At 44.5% G+C, this 13,125-nt stretch overlaps 2 pseudogenes; both read left to right on the plus strand.

The window, feature by feature from the left end:
• The first annotated feature begins 447 nt into the window (after positions 1–447).
• LOC143955644 (5S ribosomal RNA) lies at positions 448–566 on the plus strand (annotated as a pseudogene).
• A 321-nt stretch (positions 567–887) lies between these two features.
• On the plus strand, positions 888–1,006 carry LOC143950300 (5S ribosomal RNA; annotated as a pseudogene).
• Positions 1,007–13,125: the final 12,119 nt, after the last annotated feature.

Below are 13,125 nucleotides of genomic sequence, written 5' to 3' on the forward strand. Positions count from 1 at the left end.
GAGTAAATCTACTATGGCCACATCACCCTGAAAGAGCCCAATCTCATTTGATCTAAGAGGCTAATCAGGGTTGGGATCTGGTTAGTACCTGGGTGGGAGACCGCCTGAGATTTCTCGATGCCATAGGCTTTTTTTTAAGTTGTTGGCATTGACTTATTTTTTTTTGCTTGTTTCCCAAGGTGACCATCTTGGCGTTTGTCAAGAGGGTTGAGAGTGCCTGAAGAGATTGCCTATGGGCACATCACCCTGAAAGCACCCGATCTTGTTTGATGTTGGAGGCTAAGAAGAGTCGGGCCTTGTTAGCACCTGGATGGGAGACCGCCTGGGAATACCAGGTGTCGTAGGCTTCTTTTTATGTTGTTGGCTTTGACCTGTTTTTATTTCGCTTGTTTCCCAAGGTGACCATCTTGGTGTTTGTCAAGAGGGTTGTGAGTGCCTGAAGAGATTGCCTATAGCCACATCACTCTGAAAGCACCCAATCTCGTCTGATCTTGGAGGCTAAGAAGAGTCAGGCCTGGTTAGTACCTGGATGGGAGACCACCTGGGAATACCAGTTATTGTAGGCTTCTTTTTATGTTGTTGGCGTTGATTCGTTTGTATTTTTCCGCTTGTTTCCCAAGGTGACCATCTTGGCATTGGTCAAGAGGGTTGAGAGTGCCCAAAGAGATTGCTTACAGCAGCAACACCCTGAAAGAGCCCTATCGCTTCTTATCTCGGAGGCTAAGAAGGGTTGGGGCTAGTTAGTACCTGGATGGGAGATGGCGTTGGAATACCAGGTGCCGTATTCTTCTTTTTATGTTGTTGACATTGACCTGTTTTTTTTCGCTTGTATCTCAAGGTGACTATCTTGGCATTTGTCAAGAGGGTTGAGAGTGCCCAAAGAGATTGCCTATGGGCACATAACCCTGAAAGCGCCCGATCTCCTCTGATCTCAGAGGCTAAACAGGGTCGGGCCTTGCTAGTACCTGGATTGGAGACCACCCGGGAATACTAGGTGCCGTAGGCTTCTTTTTATGTTGTTGGCGTTGACTTGTTTTTTTGTTTTGTTTCCCAAGGTGCACCAGATCTCGTCTGATCTCAGAGACTAAACAGGGTCGGGCCTTGTTAATACCCGGATGGGAGGCCACCTGGGAATACTAGGTGCTGTGGACTTCTTCTTATGTTGTTGGCGTTGACTTGTTTTTTTGTTTTGTTTCCCAAGGTGACCATCTTGGCGTTAGTCAAGAGGGTTGAGAGTGCCTGAAGAAATCTGCTACTGCCACATCACCCTGAAAGAGCCCAATCTCATATGATCTCAGAGGCTAAGCAGGATTGGGACCAGTTTAGTACCTGGATGGGAGACCGCCTGGGATTTCCAGATGCCGTAGTCTTCTTTTTATGTTGTTGCCGTTGACCTATTTTTTCCCGCTTGTTCCCAAGGTGACCATCTTGGCGTTTGTCAAGAGAGTTGAGCGTGCCTAAAGATATTGGCTACGGCCACATCACCCTGAATCTGTTCCATCTCATCTGATCTTGGAGGCTAAGCAGGGTCGGGCCTGGTTAATGCCTGGATGGGAGAAGGCCTGGGAATACCAGGTGTCGTAGGCTTCTTTTTCTTTTTTCAAATATAATTTTTTCTCCAAACAGGGGAAGACGGTCCCCCGAGTACATAATGCAACAGAGAAATACAGAGCAAAAAGCAGCTGAACAATACTTGATACTGGTATATTTGCAACTGTGAGTCTGCCTTTCATCAATCATAATGATTCGAGGCACGGATAAAGTACTGTATCAAGATCCAGGGTCACACAAACCCCAGGTCCCTCCGGCATAATCCATCCAGAGGGGGGTGTGGGGCCGTCATTCCCAATATTCCACTTTTTCCAAATGAGGGGGTGAGAGATAGGGGAGGAAGGCATAAAAGAGAAGGGGTGAAAGATCAGGAAAGGAGAAGAGGGGACGAGACACGATGGCAGCCACTGCCCAAGGGGCCAGTCAAGGAAAGCTCAGAGCACTAAGGCGATAGCAGGTGACATCCTTCCAGCGAGAATATAAAGGTATTCCAGATGTCCCAGGTTTGTTTAAAAAATTCTTGTTTACCTTGTGATGTGAGGATCAAGTCCTCCATTTTTTTAATGTCCCCTATTTTCCTAAGCCAGTGAGTAATGAAAGGGGGGGAACATTTTTTCCAATAGAGAGGGATGCAGGATTTCGCCGCATTTATCACATGCCGTAAAATTGATATTTTGTACTTCTTAATGGGAATCTGTGAATGGTGCAAGAGAAAGAATGCAGCCTCTTCCGGGATGGAGAAGTCTGTGAATTTTTGTGTTATGCATGGGATCTCTGTCCAGAAGTCCACCAAGCTGGGGCAGGACCAAAAAATGTGGAGCAACGTGCCCTCTTCTTCTCCACACCTCCAGCATATGTTCGAGGAAGAGGGGAAACATGTATGCAGCTTTGATGGTGTCAAATACCACCTGGTGAGAAGTTTAAAATTTGTCTCCTGTATCTTCGTGCACAGCGAGGTTTTGAGAGCCAAAGTGATAATGCGTTGTCTCTGTGCTGGGGAAAATGAGCAATTAAGGTCCTTTTCCCAGTTGGACAGACAGGTTAAGTGTGGGTGATCTGTTTGAGAGAGAATGTGGGCCAAAGGGCCTTCGCTCCTGCATAGAGTCTCAAACTCCGTCTGAGGGCGGGAGAAAGTTTGAGGATTAGGGATGGAATGGAGAAAATGATGTCGTTGCGCCACTCTCCAAAAAGGCAGTTGGAAAAGCCATGTGGGATCTCTTAGGGTTGAGAAAGAAGGCCATTTTCCCTCAATGACGAATTTAGACGCATGGTCTACGTTGGAATTTCTAAGTGGGTCCCCGGTTTAAAGTTCGGATGGCCAGGTATAGGGAATAGGGGGGAAGTCAAAGACGTGAGTGTGATTTGGGTAGCGATCAGGTGACTGACTTTCAACGAAGCCCCTATAGTGGAATGTGACGTCAATTCTGTGGGTAATTCCTTATAGCACCACATGGCGCTTCTTAGCGGAATTCTGGAGTGAGATTGTTCTAGTTGCACCCAGAGCTTAGAAAGTTTGTTTCGATGCCAGTCCAATACATGCCCCAGATGGGAGGCATGGTAGTAGCGTCGCAAGTCAGGGAGAACCAACCCTCCCTGTTGTTTAGACAATGTCAGCTGTAACCTCTTAAGTCTGGGATTTTTGTGGGCCCACTTAAATTGAGTGAGCAGGGATTGAGCTTGCTTAAAAAATGAGACTGGAATCTGAAATCTGAAATTTAGGGAGTATGTTCATTTTAATGAGATTGCATCTCCTGAACCAGGAATAGAGGCCAGAATGCCACCCGTGAAGCAAACTGCGGATCTTACTGACAAGGGGTGGGGGGAAGTTCAACATAAACGTACGCACGATGTCCAGTGGAATGTAAGTACCTAAGTACTTAAGGGCTGTATGGGTAAATTTAAAATGAAAATTGGACTGCAAGTCTAGTAACATTTGCGGGGGGACTGCAACCCCCATGGCCTCTGATTTTAAGAAGTATCCCGTATATCTGGAATTCCCGAAGGAGATTTGGCAAGGAAACTCTGGGATTCATCAGCGAGAACAGCAGGTCATCCGCGTAGGCAGATATCTTGCACTCAATAGTACCCATTTGGAGTCCCGTTATGTCTGAGTTTTGTCGAATTGTGGAGAGAAAGGGTTTCAATGACAGTAAGAATAATAGAGGTGACAGGGGGCAAACCTGTCTGGTCCCATTCCCGATGTCAAGGGGAGATGAGAGCACCCGATTTGCTTTGACTTGAGCTGAAGGGCGTGAGTATATCTTACTTATCCATGCCAGCATCCGTTCACTCAGACCTATTTGGCGAAGGACCGAGAACATGAATGTCTATTTGACCCGATCAAAAGCCTTCTCAGGATATCAGGATCAGCAGTTTAAATACCCCCTCGATAGGGACCTCACCTTTGGTGAGTTAGACTAATATAGTCAAATTATAGGGGAACAGAGGTGTCATAAGGGTGGGTGTAGAAGGGTGGTAGATAACTGAGTGTGTATGTGTTTATGGGTATAGGGAGGGTGGGATAACTCTAAGTGAGATTATTGTATATTGGAAACTGTGTTTTTTTTTTTTTTTTTTTTTTTTCTTATGGGTAGTGTGAAGTTTTGTTCTTTTAATGTAAGAGGTATTAATTCCCCCGCTAAAAGAAATCAAATTTTAAATTTCCTACATAAGCAGAAAATAGATATTGTGCTATTTCAGGAGACACATTTTCGCTCAGATCATATACCTAAAATTAATAATATAAATTACAATACATGGTTACATGATACATTTCCATATTCCAAATCAAAAGGGGTATCAATTGCGTTCCATAGGAACTTGCCGGTCCAAATATTACAAAAATATGAAGGCAAAGATGGGAGATCTTTAATAATAAAGTTTATGCTATATGGAAAAAAATTTACTATAGTTAATTTATATCTCCCTAATTATGGACAAATAGAGAGTGGTACAAAAGCCCTATCGGACGCAATGAAGAAGGCGGAAGGAGTGGTAATAGTGGGTGGTGATATAAACTTTTTAATGGATGTAAAGAAAGATACTACAAATATACAACTACAAAAAAAAAATAATAATAACAATAGAATAAAGGAATTTAAGGACATACTGAAAAAATATCAATTAATAGATATATGGAGGGCCCAACACCAAAAGGAAAAAAACTATACATATTATTCAAATATACACAATTCATATCATAGATTGGATTATTTTTTTATAAATAAAGAGGGCTTAATGATGAAACCAGTAACAGAAATAGGGGGATTCCTTTGGTCGGACCATGCCCCAATATATGTGGAAATTTCAGTGATTGAAACAAAGAAAAGGAATGGGATATGGAGATTGAATGATAATTTAATTAAAGATAGAAAATGCGTGGCAGAAATACTACAAGTTATAAAAGAATTTCTGATCATTCATGAAAGGGACGAAACCTCACCTGCAATTCAATGGGAAACATTAAAATGTGTTATGAGGGGAATATTCATCAAGCACGGGGTAAGAAAAAAAAAAGAAAAAACACAAAAAATATCTCAATTGGAAAATTAGATTAAAGAACTAGAAGAAATACATAAAGTAAGTAGGAAATTGTGTGATGGAGCTAGACTAAAGGAAAAACAACTGGAATTACAATCAGTGCTTGATGAAGATTCCCTTCGGATAAGGGATAAGGATAGAGCGCAGTGGTATAAATTTGGAAATAAACCTGGGAAAATATTAGCCAGAGCTTTAAAAAAGCAACAACCCCCAAGTTACATAGAGAAAATTGTAAAACCAAATGGGGAAATTACATACGACCCAGAGGAAATATCTGAAACCTTCCATACATACTATTCTAAATTATATAATATAAAAGATGGTAAGGAACACAAGGAAGGAGAAAACAAAGGGGAGAACATACAAAAATATGTAAAGGAAATGGCTATATTTAACTGCTTAAAAGGAAAGATGGAGGGGTTGGAGGAAGAAATTACAACAGAAGAAATTCAACAGACTATTAAAGAACTTGCTCTGGGGAAAAGTCCAGGGCCAGATGGATATACTGCTAGATTTTATAAGTCATTTAAGGAACAAATAATACCCATACTTAAGGAAACATTTAATTCTATATCTTTAGATCAACCATTTGCGATACAAGGTACAGAGGCTCATATAGTACTAATATTAAAACCGGAAAAAGATCAAACACTATGTAAAAATTATAGACCCATATCGTTGACCAATTTAGATATAAGAATATTCTCAAAAATTTTATCCAAAAGAATAACGGATATTATCTCAAATAATATAAGCCTGGAACAAACGGGGTTTTTGAAAGGGAGGGAGACAAGAGATAATATCATTAAAACATGCACGTTGATTGAATACGCTCAGAGAACTGCCATCCCTACCTGCCTATTGGCTATAGATGCCGAAAAGGCATTTGATAGGGTGGGATGGCAGTTCTTAGAGGAAGTATTGAAGCAAACAACGATGGGACCTAAGATGTTAGGAAGGATTATGGCCCTATATAAGAATGCTAGGGCTAAAGTGAGAACAAATGGGATATTATCTGAATATATAAAGATTTCAAATGGAACCCGACAAGGGTGTCCTTTATCACCACTTTTATATATTATGATGATGGAACATCTCATGGAGGCTATAAGAATAAACAAAGATATTATGGGGATAAAGGTCAAAAGCAAAGAATATCAGATGGCTGCCTATGCAGATGATCTTTTATTATATATAACTAATCCCATAATTACTATACCAAATCTAATAAAAGAGTTTGAGAGATTCGGTGAAGTTAGCAATTTTAAAGTAAATTATGACAAATCTGAATTAATGAATATTACATTAGAAGAGAGAGTCCAAACTGTCTTACAAAAAAATTTTTTGTTTAAATGGAAGCAAGATGTGATAAAATATTTGGGAGTATATATCCCAAGAGATTTAAAACTCTTGCAAGAAATGAATTACAACGTGACAGTTCAGAAGGTAAAGAAACTTCTAGGTAAATATGATAAAATAACTCACTCATGGTTTGGGAGAATAAATATTGTAAAGATGGAGATTTTGCCAATTATGCTGTATATCTTTCAAACAGTACCCATTATACCATCAAAAAAAATTATTAAAGATCTGAAAGAAATGGTAGAAGGCTTTGTATGGGCACATAAGACCCCTAGAGTAGGTAGGGAGGTATTAATTAGAACGAAAGATAATGGAGGATTAGCATTGCCTGACTTTTTTAAATATTCACAAGCAGCCTCTTTAATGAGAATTATTGACTGGCAGCATAATGAAAAAGACAAGCAATGGGTAAAATTGGAGGAAGATATATTAGGGGCTAAAATAAAACATCAGCCATGGATAAAACCTAAGTTAAGACCAGAGAGGAAGGAGATGCCTATCTTTGTAAGAACAACTTTAAAAATTTGGGACGACATGATAAAGAAGAAACAACTTTCATCTTCAATAGGCCCTATGACCCCTTTATTTAGCAATCCTGAATTTTGACCAGCTGTAAAGGATAATACATTTCTGAAATGGAATATGGAAGAACATGAGCGGATAATACAAATCCTAAATGATGGAAACATTCCAACATTTCAGGAATTGGGGCAAGAATATAAAAATAAATGGTTTCAGTATAGACAGCTGAGGGCATTTATTGACCCAATAAAGATAATGATTAATAGACCACCAACTATATTTGAACAAATAGCAATGAATAAGGATAAAGCAAACAAGAAATTAGCTAAGATATATAACCTATTACTTCCTGGAGGGAATATTAAAAAAATAGCAGGAATAAAAAAGTGGGAGGAAGAAATAGGGCAGGAGTTGACAGAGAAAGAGTGGGGAGAGGTATTTGAAGGAATATATAAAACACCCTTAGCTATTAAATATCAAGAAAAAAACTATAAAATTCTATTAAGATGGTATAGAAGCTCAGTGGTTATGAATAAAATAAATAAAAGGAACTCTGAATTATGTTGGAGATGTAAGAAGGAGAAGGGTACTTTAGAGCATATTTGGTACAGTTGCTGGAAGGTAAAAATATTTTGGGTTAAAAAAATAAAATTATATCAGGAACTGACAGGTATAAGAATAAATCTTGATATAAAGACTGTATTATTCTCACATTCATCTAAAAAATTAGATCGAAAAGAGATGGAATTTTTGTACCAAATAACTACAGTAGCTAAAACCGTAATAGCAAGGAAATGGAAAAAGGAAGTAGCCCCAACAATAGAAGATTGGAATTATGAGATGAGCGAGGTGTGCTTCATGGAAAAACAGATTAGACAAGAGGGATATGTAGAAAAACAGATTTCGGATTATTGGAAGAAATGGGAGGAATTGAGTACCTCAGGAAAAGTGTGGGAATTTATGTGAGGGTGGGCGATTGATTGGAATAGTATTAATAAGTTGTGTTGTTTTTTTTTTTTTTTTTTTTTTTCTTCGGTGGGTATGGGGAATGTTTTATAATGATTTGAATGGAAAGATTGAATGGATGTTTTATAATATAAATAAATAAAGAGAAATTTGAAACAAAAGCCTTCTCAGCATCAGTACTCACGAAAAGACAAGGGGTCTCAGATAACTTTACTTTATGGACATGGGTAAGCGCCTTAATGGTGTTGTCCCTATCTTCCCTGGTGGGAATAAAACCTAACTGGTCAATCTGTATAAGGGACTGCAAGTGCTGTGCCAATCACGTGTAGAGGATTTTAGAGAATAGTTTTAGGACCGAATTTAGGAGGGAAATGGGTCTGTAGCTCCCACATAGGCCCGGGTCTTTGCCCTCCTTGGGTATCAACGAGATGTGGGCTCTAAGGGTATCCTCAGGAAAATCCCCATTCGAGCTCAGAATATTAAATAAATTCACCAAGCGCAGGCCGAGAATAGGGAGGAAGGTCTTATAGTATTGTGCGGAATATCCGTCAGGGCCCGGAGGCTTACCCACCTTCGGAGGTCCCACGGCCGTCTGGACTTCTTCCAGTGTAATCGGGTCCTCCAAGTACTCCCGTGATTCCATGAGAGGGTTGGTAGACCAGAAACTATTACATATCTGTCTATATTGTCCTGTCCGGACCCTGAATCGGGCAGGTTGTAGAGATCAGAGTAAAAATTTTCAAAGACTTCGGCTATTTGGGTTGGGGTAGAGGCCCTCTGGCTATACTCATCTATCAACTGTGGTATGTAAGAGGCAGATTTCAACTCCTTTACCTGGCTAAGATTTTTCCGCATTTGTCCCCTGACTCCTACGTCAGTTTACGACAAAACTGGAGTGTCGCTTTCGCTTTATAATCAGTAATCTGGGTACGGAGTGCCCCAATTCAATCTCTAAGGTCCGTGAGGGGGCATGTTGATGTTTCGCTCCCACAGAGGCAAGGTCACGAAACAGATTAGCAAACTGTTCCTTCCGTGTTCATTTGATGTGCGCCCCATGCCTGATAAGTACCCTGTGAGCCTCCCAAATTATCCCCGGGTCGCAGTCCTGCGTTTAGTTTTCTTGGAAATAAAAGTCCAATTCCTTGGTCACATCTGCTAAAACTTACGGTATCTGGAGGAGGCTCTCATTAAGGTGCCAGAATAGAGACCTAGGTGAGGGGTTCCTAGAGAGGGTGTAGGTAATGGATACAGGAGCGTGGTCGGACCAAGTAATATGGCCGATGGAGGAAGAGCTCACAAAGTGCAGTTGGTCATGTGGAATCAAGAAGAAGTCTATCCTCAAGTATGATTTGTGAGGGGAAGAGCAAAAAGAGTAGTCCCTTTCCCCGGAGCGTTGCAGACGCCAGACATCAACTAATTGGTCATTTATTAAACACTTAGTAATCTGCTTTCTAGAGGAAATGAGGAGCGAGGAGCAAGAGGCAGAAGTGTCAACCGATGGCAAAAGGGGACATTAAAGTCCCCACCTAATATTAACTGGCCCTCCCGAAAGTCACATAATCTGTGCAGGGTAGTTCTGAGGAACGTGTCTTGGTGATCATTGGGAGCGTACACAATGGCAAATGTAAAAAGGAGCTCTCCAATGTGGCCCCTAAGTAAAATATATCGGCCCCCAGGGTCCACCAGAGAATCCTGGAGAACCCAGGGGAGCCTGCAAGAGATCAGAATGGAGACTCCCTTGGTCTTAGAGGAGGGGTTAGTAGAGTGGTAGACCTTAGGGAAGGATCTCGACCGTAGAAAGGGAAGGCTAGTATTTTTAAAATGTGTTTCTTGTATAAAGGCCACATCAGTACAGGAAGTCTTCAGTTCTCACAGGAGGATCCACCGTTTTTCAGGGGAGTTCAGTCCCTTAACGTTTAGAGAGGTGACCTTGACTGAGTCTGCCATCGCTCCTCGGGGAGGGAGACGTCAGAGAAAAGCATAGAAAGTTGAACCAAGGTAGGTATTGGGTAGGTAATGGATGGCGGGAACTAAGGGGGAGAAAGGAAGGGCAAATGGAAGGAAAGGTCAGGGGAAAAAAAGGCCGGGCACCTCAACCCCAGGGGGAGAGGGAAATTAGGGTTGTCCGCACTCAACAGTACAGTAAGGGTATACTAAAACAGCACAATTATGCTATAGCGCTTACCAGATGTACACTGGGTTTAAAGCGCCATCCTACTTGGGTTGGTGGGGAGACAGGTCATAGAGGGAGCCCCCGGATCCCAGTCCCCCCAGTCCTGGCAGTGGTAAATGTCACGTCTGATACCGGTATGCAAATAAAAGACAATCAGTAACATCATAGAACAAAAAAACAATAGTATAATCAAAACCGACGTAGAGCATATAACTATCAGCACTGAGGGGTCTCCCCGGCTCGCCCTAAACGTAGGCATGCACGAGGGAGCCCGTCACAACAGAAAAGGCATCACAGAATGGGATCCACCACCCCCTGTCCCATACCCTTACATGCAGCCCTTGAACAAATGCATTTCTCCCTTTGGCAGATTGTCCTCTCCTTACTCCCTCTCCCCCGTCCACACCCCGGGGGGAAAAGGGGGAGGGAAAGGGGGGGAAACAGGGGGAAGGGGCAAAAGGGGGAGGGAAAGGGGGAGGGAAGGGGGAAAGGGGGGAGGGAGGGGAAGGAGGGAAGGGGGGGAAGGTGGGGAAGGGGGGAGGGAAGGAGGGGCTAGGGAGATGGGACAAACATGCGGAAATGTCAAGTCCTTTAGCGCACTCACGCCAGAAGCCACCCGGACCCTATAAATTTCAACTCCTCCCCTCCATGGTCACCACATCAAGATGAAAGAGGAGCAGCCCTGGTCGGTGCATGGAAAATCCAGCAGGCAAGGGGCTGGGGCCACCATCCCTCCATCCAATGGGAGACTTCACCCGAGCAGCAGTCCTGGGGCCCGCCAATTAGTGTCTCTCCTGCATCGCCATCGGGGGCTGTGTAGAGCATCCAGAGGGAGGCTGGGACCGCCCAAAAAGTAAGGGGTAAATCCTCCAGGGGGGTCCAGAGCCAAACTCGAGGGAAGCAGTATCTCGTTCCAATAGGCTCAATAAATAAGTCATCCAGGGTGTCCCCGAAAGCTGCAGAAGGCAATGTCGGCAAAGAGTAGGTGGGGGCCAGAGGTTGGGGGACGAGGGGCGCAACCAAAGGGAGGGGACACATATGCGGGAATGTCAAGCCCTTCCAGTACAGCGCACTAGGTATCACTTAGACCCCCCAAAGTGCCACTCCCCCCTCTAAGGTCAAGATTCCAGAAGGGAAGATGAGCCGCCCTGGTCTGTACATGAAAGAACCTGCTGCCAAGGGGTTGGGGCCATCATCCCTTCCTCCAATGGGAGATGCCACCGGCAAGACAACGCCGTGTCCTGTCAAGTGGTGCCCCTCCGACAATGTCGTCGGGGTCTATGTGGAGTATCCAGGGGGAGGCAGGGACCACCCAAACATGAGGGGTAAAGCCTCCTCCAGGAGGATAGGGGAAAAAAAGGCCGGGCACCTCAACCCCAGGGGGAGAGGGAAATTAGGGTTGTCCGCACTCAACAGTACAGTAAGGGTATACTAAAACAGCACAATTATGCTATAGCGCTTACCAGATGTACACTGGGTTTAAAGCGCCGTCCTACTTGGGTTGGTGGGGAGACAGGTCATAGAGGGAGCCCCCGGATCCCAGTCCCCCCAGTCCTGGCAGTGGTAAATGTCACGTCTGATACCGGTATGCAAATAAAAGACAATCAGTAACATCATAGAACAAAAAAACAATAGTATAATCAAAACCGACGTAGAGCATATAACTATCAGCACTGAGGGGTCTCCTCGGCTCGCCCTAAACGTAGGCATGCATGAGGGAGCCCGTCACAACAGAAAAGGCATCACAGAATGGGATCCACCACCCCCTGTCCCATATGCTTACATGCAGCCCTTGAACAAATGCATTTCTCCCTTTGGCAGATTGTCCTCTCCTTACTCCCTTTCCCCCGTCCACACCCCGGGGGGAAAAGGGGGAGGGAAAGGGGGGGAAACAGGGGGAAGGGGCAAAAGGGGGAGGGAAAGGGGGAGGGAAGGGGGAAAGGGGGAGGGAGGGGAAGGAGGAAAGGGGGGGAAGGTGGGGAAGGGGGGAGGGAAGGAGGGGCAGCTAGGGAGATGGGACAAACATGCGGAAATGTCAAGTCCTTTAGCGCACTCACGCCAGAAGCCACCCGGACCCCATAAATTTCAACTCCTCCCCTCCATGGTCACCACATCAAGATGAAAGAGGAGCAGCCCTGGTCGGTGCATGGAAAATCCAGCAGGCAAGGGGCTGGGGCCACCATCCCTCCATCCAATGGGAGACTTCACCCGAGCAGCAGTCCTGGGGCCCGCCAATTAGTGTCTCTCCTGCATCGCCATCGGGGGCTGTGTAGAGCATCCAGAGGGAGGCTGGGACCGCCCAAAAAGTAAGGGGTAAATCCTCCAGGGGGGTCCAGAGTCAAACTCGAGGGAAGCAGTATCTCGTTCCAATAGGCTCAATAAATAAGTCATCCAGGGTGTCCCCGAAAGCTGCAGAAGGCAATGTCGGCAAAGAGTAGGTGGGGGCCAGAGGTTGGGGGACGAGGGGCGCAACCAAAGGGAGGGGACACATATGCGGGAATGTCAAGCCCTTCCAGTACAGCGCACTAGGTATCACTTAGACCCCCCAAAGTGCCACTCCCCCCTCTAAGGTCAAGATTCCAGAAGGGAAGATGAGCCGTCCTGGTCTGTACATGAAAGAACCTGCTGCCAAGGGGTTGGGGCCATCATCCCTTCCTCCAATGGGAGATGCCACCGGCAAGACAACGCCGTGTCCTGTCAAGTGGTGCCCCTCCGACAATGTCGTCGGGGTCTATGTGGAGTATCCAGGGGGAGGCAGGGACCACCCAAACATGAGGGGTAAAGCCTCCTCCAGGAGGATAGCGCTGTCTTGTACAGTTGGTTAATTAGACAAGTCATCCAGTGTGTTCCTGTGTGCAGCGGAAGGAAAGGTTGGTAAGGATTATGAATGGGTGGGGGCCAGGGAGTGCATAAAACTGCCACCAGATGACCGGGGCAGAGAGGGCAAGGGGATGAAAGTCAGATCTGGTAGGTGGGGGGGAGTGAGGAGTGTCCCTCATATTACTCACGTT

This window comes from Lithobates pipiens, unplaced genomic scaffold (genome assembly GCF_037356315.1).
Source record: "Lithobates pipiens isolate NorthernLeopardFrog02 unplaced genomic scaffold, aLitPip1_a1.2 Scaffold_10, whole genome shotgun sequence".
Classification (NCBI taxonomy): domain Eukaryota; kingdom Metazoa; phylum Chordata; class Amphibia; order Anura; family Ranidae; genus Lithobates; species Lithobates pipiens.